This window comes from Pseudophryne corroboree, chromosome 9, assembly GCF_028390025.1.
Source record: "Pseudophryne corroboree isolate aPseCor3 chromosome 9, aPseCor3.hap2, whole genome shotgun sequence".
NCBI classification, from domain to species: Eukaryota; Metazoa; Chordata; class Amphibia; order Anura; family Myobatrachidae; genus Pseudophryne; species Pseudophryne corroboree.
The window spans coordinates 115466513-115476756 of NC_086452.1; positions in this window are offsets into that span (position 1 = coordinate 115466513).

Here is a 10244-nt window from a genome sequence, read left to right on the forward strand (position 1 = left end):
GCAAGATGAGCAAGATTTTAGTCAGAAGGTTTTGCAGTTGCTATAAGAATTGCTGCAAAACTTCTAGTCGCTCTGGTCTCAAAGCACTGAAAGCAGAGTTCAGGGCTGAGAGAGATGCCTGCAGGGCTTGCATAGTAGACATAGGAGGATTTAAAACTAGACAAGACAAGGCAAGACTAGACAAGGCAAGACTAGACAAGGCAAGACTAAATTTTTTTAACTAGACAAAACAAGACTGTTTGTTTTTTTTTAAACACCGGACTGGATTCTAAACACCGGACTGGATTCTAAACACCGGACTGGATTCTGCACATTGAATTCTAGACAGGACTGGATTCTAGACTAGACACTGGACTGGGCCAAAAAAGAAAAAAGTTTTATTTCTTTTTTTGTGGTAGGGCTGGTGATAAAGTTAGGTTCCTGGTGCTCAGAACAAGGGAGATGTTATGAAGTGAGTCCAGAGCACCAGGACGTAATGCTGGGAAAGGGGAATGGAAAGGGAATAGCCCCTGGCGCCCTATCTCCGTTGTCTCGCCCGTGCTGTCAGTACACTCTTGCGAGACTATGGTTGCTTGAGCCCATGGCAGCCTCGTTTGAAGGGTGGATTACGTCTGCCCAACTTCGCTGCCCCCTCAGGTCTTAATGAGAGACAAAGAGTGAACCGAGACAGGGTGATAACAAGGGGCCCTCTAACTAAACAACAAGGCCAGGGGCTACTAACAAACCTAAAACCAAAGTATGTGCGGCTTGCCGCCAAAGGAAAAGAACAACAAAGGTAATGCTGACCACACGCCGACACAATACTTTTGTGTACCGGCGGTGACAGCATAAGCAGAACCCTCTGCAAAACACCAGTGACAGAAATAATAACGGAATACAGCGGCCTAGGCCGACGGACGCGGCAGAGCCGCTACTCACGGAACCGGTACGAATACTGGCAAACGGACAGGAACCCCCAATGCTGCCGACACAGACTCTCAGAACTGGAGGACAGGCAGAATCCCAAACGACAGACCGGTGGACACCAAGAAGCCAGAAACTCGACCAGGCATAGGCAAAGCCACAGGACTTCTGGACAGGAACGCTTCACGGCAGGACACGGGATCAGACACAGGAATCGACACAGGGACTGACACAGGAAGCAGCTCGACAGACACTGCTACACAGGAGCTCAGGAACTGGCAGGAACAAGCTCAGAACTCAAGCAGACTGGAAACCTAGAAATATCACCAGCGTCTGTGAATTGCACTCAGCCAGCATATAACAGAGAGGCCTAATTAATTATGTCATGCAGCTGCCCTGTTGCATGAATCCAAACTGACAAGATGCAATTAGCAGCCAGGTGAGGCTGAACACATGGGAACAGACTGCAATTACACAGACTGACCACTGACAGCAAACAATAATCCTCTAAACCAGAGCAAAGGGAAATCCTGGCCTGCAAGAGAACTATAAACATAAAATAGGAATGAACCACTACCTGTGGTTCATAACAGTATCCTCTCCTTAAGGGAGAACTCCAAGCACCCCATGACACCCACGGGGAACATAAACAGAAGTATAACATAAAATACCTAACCGACATGCAAAACAGGAATGAGCCACAGCCGTGGCTCATAACAGTACCCCCCCCTTGAGGAGGGGTCAAAGGACCCCAAAATACAGACTATCCAAAACAAGGGATACAAAAAAAAACCCTGACACACTGGTCTAACAGACAAGAAAACAGAAACAAGCTGTAACAACAGCTTGTAACAGTGCCCTCCCCTTGACGGTGGCCACTGGACACAAGACAAGGAAAAAAATCTTTTTTTTCTTTTTTTATCAAGGCAAGAGTCAAAAATTATTTCTTTTTCTTCTTCTTCTTTTTACAAAGCTCTTTAGGTCTGACCAAGGTAATTCCCCAAACATTGTCTGAACTGATGGTACCACCCAGCAAGGCTGCGTTCAAATCAGAGATAGGTTTCTTACCCTTGGGAGCTGAACTTTCAGGCAAAGTACTCCTATTAGAAGAAGAAGACAGAAAAGCACATCCTGCAGTCAAAACAACGGGCTGAGACTCTTGTGCCGAGTTTACAGTATTTGGTGGACTCTCAGCAGACAAGACGGGTGACTTAGAGGAACCTGAACCAATTTCTTTGGAACCATATCTTTTAATAATTGCATCACTGAATGCTGGGGGATCCTGAAGAATGGGATCTTCAGCTTTCATTAGGCTGGTCGCCCACTCAAAAGGCTCTCCTCTAAAAGAATAAATCAGATAGAGCACAAGGTTTTCTGAAGTGATACCCAGAAATGGTCTAGACAACATAATAATGTAATAGTGTTTGTAAAGCGCCAGAAATTGGGCTAAGTCCCCATCAAAGATTATGGATGTTGAGATATCAACAGAGTCAGGATCTGTTTCCTTCCCATCTGACTGACTGGAGTGCTTTGCTAGTACCTGGTCACTATTGACCTTACTCGAGGCTGAGACTCTCTGAACCCCACCAGGGGCAGTGACTTTCTGAACCCCACCCGGGGCAGTGACTTTCTGAACCCCACACGGGGCAGTGACTTTCTGAACCCCACCCGGGGCAGTGACTTTATGAACCCCACCCGCGGCAGTGACTTTATGAACCCCACCCGGGGCAGTGACTTTATGAACCCCACCCGGGGCAGTGGCCTCCGGGAACCCCGCTGGGGCAGTGGCCTCCGGGAACCCCGCTGGGGCAGTGGCCTCCGGGAACCCCGCTGGGGTCAGCACCTCGGATTCTTTTACTGGGACCGAGCCGTCGGCCTCCCCCACTGGGACCGAGCCATCGGCCTCCCTCACTGGGACCGAGCCATCGGCTTCCCTCACTGGGAGTGAGCCATTGGCCTCCCTCTCTGAGTCGATAATTATCGAAACTTCTCCCGGGACTATGACTTCCGGGACTTTTGCTGAAGCTATAACCTTCAGAACCTCCACAAATGCTATGCCTCTTAAGTTCTTTCCTGGGGAAGCAACCTCTAGACCCTTCTTTGAGGCTGCGTCTCTCGAGACCCCACTTGGGGATATTACTTCAAAGATCCCTTCTGGGGTTTTGCTTCTCGAGTTCCCTTCTAGAACTATGGTTTTAGATACCCTTTCTGGGGTTGCGCTCTTCAAGTCCCTACCTGGGGTAACAGCTTCTGAGACCCCTTCTGGTATGGAAACCTGAGCTATAATATTTGATGTCCCTCTATAAGCTAGAGCATCGGGTACCGCTCCAGCGCTCTGGGCATCGGGTACCGTTCCAGCACTCTGGGCATCGGGCACCGCTCCAGCACTCTGGGCATCGGGTACCGCTCCAGCACTCTGGGCATTGGGTAACTCACCAAGATCCTGAGCATCGGGCACCTCTCCAGGACCCTGGGCAACTTGCACCACTCCAGGACCCTGGGCAACGGGCACCACTCCAGGACCCTGGGCAACGGGCACCACTCCAGGACCCTGGGCAACGGGCACCACTCCAGGACCCTGGGCAACGGGCACCACTCCAGGACCCTGGGCAACGGGCACCACTCCAGGACCCTGGGCACCACTCCAGGACCCTGGGCAACGGGCACCACTCCAGGAACCTGGGCAACGGGCACCACTCCAGGAACCTGGGCATCGGGCACCACTCCAGGAACCTGGGCATCGGGCACCACTCCAGGGGCTTGCAACTCTGCTTCAACAGGAACCTCAAGAGAGGAGAAAAACATTCTCTTTTGATTCCTGAATCTATAATGGGGCTCCCTTGCCCAAGGACCCCAATTATAGGACAGAGAGCTTTTTAGTGTGGGTTGTGTGACAAGTACCTCTGCCACAGTAGAGACAGGAGTAGGTCTTGTATCCTGACTCAACTTGGCCAGAGGGCAAGACTCATCACCACACTTTGGCTTGCGCAACTCACAGGTCTGCAGATAGTGGCCTAAACCCCCACAATATAGGCATAAGTTTAAGTTTCTGCGACGCAGACGCTCCTCTTCTGGGAGCCTGGGCCGCAGAAAACTTTTAAACCTTTTCTCTTCAATTAAACCAGAGGATTCTCTTGTCACCATACTGTGAACAAGAGTCTCTTTAGAGATAGATGTACTCTCAACGACTTCTGGCAAGATGAGCAAGATTTTAGTCAGAAGGTTTTGCAGTTGCTATAAGAATTGCTGCAAAACTTCTAGTCGCTCTGGTCTCAAAGCACTGAAAGCAGAGTTCAGGGCTGAGAGAGATGCCTGCAGGGCTTGCATAGTAGACATAGGAGGATTTAAAACTAGACAAGACAAGGCAAGACCAGACACGGCAAGACTAGACAAGGCAAGACTAAATTTTTTTAACTAGACAAAACAAGACTGTTTTTTTTTTTTTAAACACCGGACTGGATTCTAAACACCGGACTGGATTCTAAACACCGGACTGGATTCTGCACATTGAATTCTAGACAGGACTGGATTCTAGACTAGACACTGGACTGGGCCAAAAAAGAAAAAAGTTTTATTTCTTTTTTTGTGGTAGGGCTGGTGATAAAGTTAGGTTCCTGGTGCTCAGAACAAGGGAGATGTTATGAAGTGAGTCCAGAGCACCAGGACGTAATGCTGGGAAAGGGGAATGGAAAGGGAATAGCCCCTGGCGCCCTATCTCCGTTGTCTCGCCCGTGCTGTCAGTACACTCTTGCGAGACTATGGTTGCTTGAGCCCATGGCAGCCTCGTTTGAAGGGTGGATTACGTCTGCCCAACTTCGCTGCCCCCTCAGGTCTTAATGAGAGACAAAGAGTGAACCGAGACAGGGTGATAACAAGGGGCCCTCTAACTAAACAACAAGGCCAGGGGCTACTAACAAACCTAAAACCAAAGTATGTGCGGCTTGCCGCCAAAGGAAAAGAACAACAAAGGTAATGCTGACCACACGCCGACACAATACTTTTGTGTACCGGCGGTGACAGCATGAGCAGAACCCTCTGCAAAACACCAGTGACAGAAATAATAACGGAATACAGCGGCCTAGGCCGACGGACGCGGCAGAGCCGCTACTCACGGAACCGGTACGAATACTGGCAAACGGACAGGAACCCCCAATGCTGCCGACACAGACTCTCAGAACTGGAGGACAGGCAGAATCCCAAACGACAGACCGGTGGACACCAAGAAGCCAGAAACTCGACCAGGCATAGGCAAAGCCACAGGACTTCTGGACAGGAACGCTTCACGGCAGGACACGGGATCAGACACAGGAATCGACACAGGGACTGACACAGGAATCGACACAGGAAGCAGCTCGACAGACACTGCTACACAGGAGCTCAGGAACTGGCAGGAACAAGCTCAGAACTCAAGCAGACTGGAAACCTAGAAATATCACCAGCGTCTGTGAATTGCACTCAGCCAGCATATAACAGAGAGGCCTAATTAATTATGTCATGCAGCTGCCCTGTTGCATGAATCCAAACTGACAAGATGCAATTAGCAGCCAGGTGAGGCTGAACACATGGGAACAGACTGCAATTACACAGACTGACCACTGACAGCAAACAATAATCCTCTAAACCAGAGCAAAGGGAAATCATGGCCTGCAAGAGAACTATAAACATAAAATAGGAATGAACCACTACCTGTGGTTCATAACAGTATCCTCTCCTTAAGGGAGAGCTCCAAGCACCCCATGACACCCACGGGGAACATAAACAGAAGTATAACATAAAATACCTAACCGACATGCAAAACAGGAATGAGCCACAGCCGTGGCTCATAACACACATACACGACTTGTGAGGAAGGGAGGTGGGTTACAGAGGGTGAAATGGATTGTAGAAAAATAAGGATGAAAGTGAAGGAATGGATAGATACATTGGTGTGTGTTACATAGGAAATGATGTTGTTTAGTGATGGTATGTGGAGTTTGGAAGGGCCAATAATTCCGATGTGTTATAAATGCTGGATGTTATTTTACGCATAGTCCTGTGTAGTTTGGGAGTGGAAATGTGCTGATAGGTGATGTTAGGTACATGTATTGTTGAAAGTCGTGTTGTAAGGTTTGAGTAATGTAGTGGTAATAGGTAATTGGTTGGGTTGTATTACTGTGTGTATTGTTGTGGGTTGTTTGGTGTGGGCAGAAAAATGCACTGACTGATAAATTGTGGATTACTGATCAATGAGAGTGAGGACAGTAGGTAATGTAGTAGTAAAGGTAGATTATTACACCGGGAAGCAAAACATAGTGTTAGGAAGGGAAATTGTGAGAGGTGTTGTGGGGTGAAATTGGAATGGGTTGCAAGTGAAAGTATGTGTTAATGGTTACGGATAGGTAGTGTGTAGAAAAGAGTGTAAGTTGAGGAAAATTGGCAGTGAAGTATACAGTTGTGTAAAGTATGTAGGCTTATGAATGTGGTGTACGCTGAGAAAGAGGGGCAATAAAAGTAACAATAGAGTGGGTCTGCATCAAGTGTAAAGTTTGGGGAAAGAAAGGGGTTTTTGTTTTGTTGGTGAGGGGTAGAAAGGGTGGTATATTAAGGTGATCTTTGTGTAGTACAAAGTGTTATTGGGTGTTTTTAACAATGGGCATGTAATAGAAGAAAAAGACAGGATAAGAAGGAGGGATAAATGTGTTCTGTTTTTGTAGAATTTTGTAATGTTGTGTTCAGTAGGCCACAGAAAAAGTGTAGAATGGTCTGTGGGAAGATATAGTAGAGGGAGTTACAGACCCAATGTGTACAGGTGTCACAGATGTTTGTAAAGAGAAAAGCTTTAGGTAGGATTGGAGGGTATGCACTTAGAAATTTGTATGTAGTGCAGGTGGATAGACACAGCGCGTGGCATGTTTTTTTGTTACGTATGTAGACAGTGTTCACAGGGAGGTAGGGAGTAGATACACAGTGTGCAGCATTAGCACATAGGCTGCAACACACTGTGCATAGGTAGTAGTGGGCCTGATAAGCAGGTAGGAACTAGGGGAGTGTGTTAAATAGACAATGTTGACAGGGATGACAGTTAGTTATAGAAAGTGATACCCCAGGTAGCAAAGTAATGTATACACACAGGGTACACAGGTTGCAGTATTTTATATTCCCCCTGGGTACAGGTATAAGTGAGAGTACACACACACAATCTTCACAGGTAGCATGGCGACGTACAGACACAATGGACCATGGTAGCAGCAGGGGTTTTGCACATAATTTACAGAGATAGGAGAGTAGGCTATATATGAAATGGGTGAAATGTGAAAGTGTACTATAGGGGCTTATACACGCACTTCAAACAGGTTTGTAGAGTAGGGTGTGATGAAAGTGTGGACAGTATTAGTGGTGTTTATGATTATAGAGTGTGTTGCTGTTCTGTAGAATGTAATATGTACATTGTGTGTGTTTTGGGTGTGAAAGCGTGTGGTTGCAGAGTGGGGTGGGACTTTTGTATATGTGATGGTTGTCTGTTTTGGAGGAAGAGGGTGGATGGGGGTAGCAGAGATTATGGTATGTGTCCTTTTGTTTGAGGGGGGGTGATGGGTATTGCAGGTGTGATGTCTGTTGGAGGTGCACATGGTGTGTGTAGGGAAGGGGGTAAGGTATGTGAATGTGGAAGCTTGTGTTAATGTGTAGGGGGTAGTGTTGGGGGGTGTATGTGTGGGAGGTGTGTGGAAGGTATGGTGTTTTGGGAGAATGGTCTATGGACGTATGAGGTGCGTTGGTTGTTGGTAAGGTGTTTGGGGTGGAAAGGGGTTGCATGGGAAATAAGGGTGTTTGGATTGTATGCGAAAGGGGGTGGTAGCATTAAGGTGGAGTTGTGTGTTGCAGTTAGTGTGTTCTTCTGTTTGAGGGAGTGACTTGTAGCGTGTAGGGATGGTGTTATAGTGTGTGTGGTGAATGGGTGGTTTTAAAAGGGTGTGTGTGTGTGTGTGTGTGTGTGTGTGTGTGTGTGTGTGTGAATAGTGGTGTATTTAGAAATGTTATGTGTTATTGGGTTGATTGGTGTTGGTTGGGGAGTAGGGTTGCAGGAGATGGAGGAGGGTGTTTGGATATGGTGTGTGGGAGGAAGGGTTGGTATTGAGTAGGAGTCACAGGAGGAGGATGGTATGGTAGATGTATTGTATGGGTTCTGGTGGTGTGGTAAGGGTAGGTGGTTGTGGTGGGTGGATGAAGGTTGTCTGTGATGTGCGTTTGGGGTGGTGGTGTGGGAATGGTTTGGTGGTTGAAGGTACTGTTGTGGCTGTGGAGTTATTGGCGATAGGAAGGGTGGATGGTAATGGTTGGGGAATGAAGTGGGTTGTGGAAGTGTATGGGTGGGTAAGGGTAACGGTATATACGGTGGTTTTTGGTGGTAGTGATGTTGGTGGGGAAAGAAGTGTTTTGTTGTTCAAATGTTGGGTTGTTGGCCTTAGGCAATGGGTGGAGGGAGTTTATTGGTGGTATAGGTGGTGGATTTCCACAGTGGGTGGAGGGGGGAGGGTATGTTGGGGCATGTTGTGTGTAGGGGTGTGTGGTAGTTGGATGGTGATGGTTGTGGCGAAGGGTAGTTATGTGTGTAGGGGTGTTTGGTGGTGGAAGGTGGGTAGTAGGTATGTGTTTAGTTAGCAAGATGTATGTATTTGTGATTTGTGGGGATTGTGTGGTGGATGCGTAGTTGGGTGCATTGCTGTGGTAGTTATTAAACTTAATGTTAGTGTATTAGTACAGAAAATGAGCTTGGGTGCAGGGAGTGGGGTGGGGTTGGTACTGGTGGGGTTAGGGTGTGATTTACCTTGTTTGTTAGAGGGGAGTGGGGTTTTGGGAATGTGGTGTGTGTGGGTGAGGAGTGGAGTCAGAAGGGCATTGTGGATGGGGGTGTCGATGGGGAGGATATGTTGTTAGTGGTGGCTGTACATACTGTGCGGGGGTGTGGGTTGGTTGTGGGGTGTATTGAATGAGGTTAGGAGTAAGGGTGCGCAGTGTGTGTAGTAGAAAATAATTTTGTTGAGGTGTGTGCAAAAGGAGTTTAAGTGTATGTGACAGGGGCTAGGTAGGACAGTTTCGTGGAGGTGATTGTGGCTTCTGTGGAGGAGCTTAGGAGTTATGTGAGAGATGGTGAGAGATGGTGTAGGGTTTATATGTGTAGTGTGCAGGATGGTGAAGGTAGAGTGGTGTATACAGTGTTGTTTGTGAGCTGTAATGGGGGAGGGTACGATGGTGTGGGTGGTGGGTAATTAGGCAGGATGGTGTAAGGGTGCAGTTGGGTGTGTATGCTTGGGGCTAGCATTGATGGATGTTGTAGTGAACAAAATACATAGGAATTGCAGGAATAGTGGGTGTGGGGTTGAAGGGGAATGGGTGAGGGTGTTGTAAGGTGTCATGTAAGTGTGAGTGGGACATGGTAAAGTGGGGTGGTTTGTGATGGGTATAGGTGGTGAGGTGTGTTTTGGGTAGGGCCTTTGTGAAAGGGGAAGGGTGTGTAGAGCTGTGTGTGGTGTTAGTGGGTGATGTATGTTTGGTAAATGGGTGGTTGGTACGGTGGAGATGTTTATTGGTTTGTAATTGTGGGGTGTACAGAGGGTTGGACTGGTGGATGGCTTTTTGAAGTGTGTGTGTGGTACAGTGGCGTGCAGGTGTGATGCAGTAGATGTGTTATGGGAGAGGAAATGAGTGTTTTAGGGGCTGGGATGGTGTTGAAGATGTTGCGTGTGGAGTGGGTTTGGTGTGAAAGCTGTGGTGTGGCTAGGCTGGTTGTGTGCAGGTGTGGTGTAAAATTTTGGTGTTAAAGATGGTGTGTACTGTAGGTGGATTGTTAAAGGGGCATTAGGAAATGGTGTAGGGTAATGGAAGTGGTGTGTGATGATTGTCAAAGGTTTTGTGGAAGTTAGGTTTGCAGAGGGTGCATTGTGTGTTAGAGGTGGTAGATAGGTGGAGGTAGGTGGGGGATGGGTAGGTGCGGTTTGAGTAGGTGCATGGTGTGTATGTTTAGCTGCTTGGTTGGTGATGTAATGGGGTGGGTAGGGTGTTGAAGGTGTTGTGGATGGTGTCCTGTTGATTTGCAGGGGTAGGGGGATAGTGGTAGGTGAGGGAAATTTGGTGTGGGGTGTGGATGTGCGGGTGTGGGCAGGGGTGTGTATGTGTTCTGGTGTGTGTAGATGTTGTGTAGTAGGGGTGAGTGATTATGGGTGGTTGAGGTTTACATGTGTTGTGTGTGATGTATTAGAAGGGTATTGTAAGGTGTGCTATGGTCATTGGTGGTGTGTGTGGGTGACTGTTGTGTGGATATAGTGAAAGTTGTGTTGTTGTAAATGGGTTGTTGGAGTGGTGGT